This window comes from Octopus bimaculoides, chromosome 9 (assembly GCF_001194135.2).
Source record: "Octopus bimaculoides isolate UCB-OBI-ISO-001 chromosome 9, ASM119413v2, whole genome shotgun sequence".
In the NCBI taxonomy this organism is placed as follows: domain Eukaryota; kingdom Metazoa; phylum Mollusca; class Cephalopoda; order Octopoda; family Octopodidae; genus Octopus; species Octopus bimaculoides.
Genome location: NC_068989.1, coordinates 24,133,281 through 24,133,893, shown reverse-complemented (window position 1 = coordinate 24,133,893; position 613 = coordinate 24,133,281).

Below are 613 nucleotides of genomic sequence, written 5' to 3'. Positions count from 1 at the left end.
GGTGAAGGAGAGATACATTTTTTCTTTGCCAGCGTCTGTGTGGTAGGCAGCAAGCAAACAGAAAAAATACCCCCTCTTTCTCTCTCTCTCTCTCTCTCTCTCTCTCCCTCCCTTACATACACATGCCAGTTATCTCTCTTTCTTTCTTTTGTTCTTTCTTTCTTTCTCACACACACACACAGCAATATTACACACAAAACACATGTTGCCAAAAAGAAATAGACGCTATCTTTTTATAGTGAGTATGCCAGACAGAAAGTGTGGTGTGTATGTGAAGTTGTTTTGTTAGTGTGAAAGAGCAGCATGTGTGTGTGTGTAATGTTGCTGTGTGTGTGAGACAGGGAGAGAGAAAAAGAAAGAAAGAGAGATAACTGGCATGTGTGTAAGGGAGAGAGAGAGATAGAGAGGGAGAGTGCGATCACTCTATCTCTGCCGAATTGATGTAAACAAACTCATGTGGTCTGATTTTCACGTTTAAATCGCCATTTCCAAAATATATTTATTTCAAATCATTTATCCGTATATATATGTAAGGCAAGGTGTGTGTGTTTTGTTGATATACGGGCAACACACACACACACACATACGAACATGTATGCGTACAAAAAATATG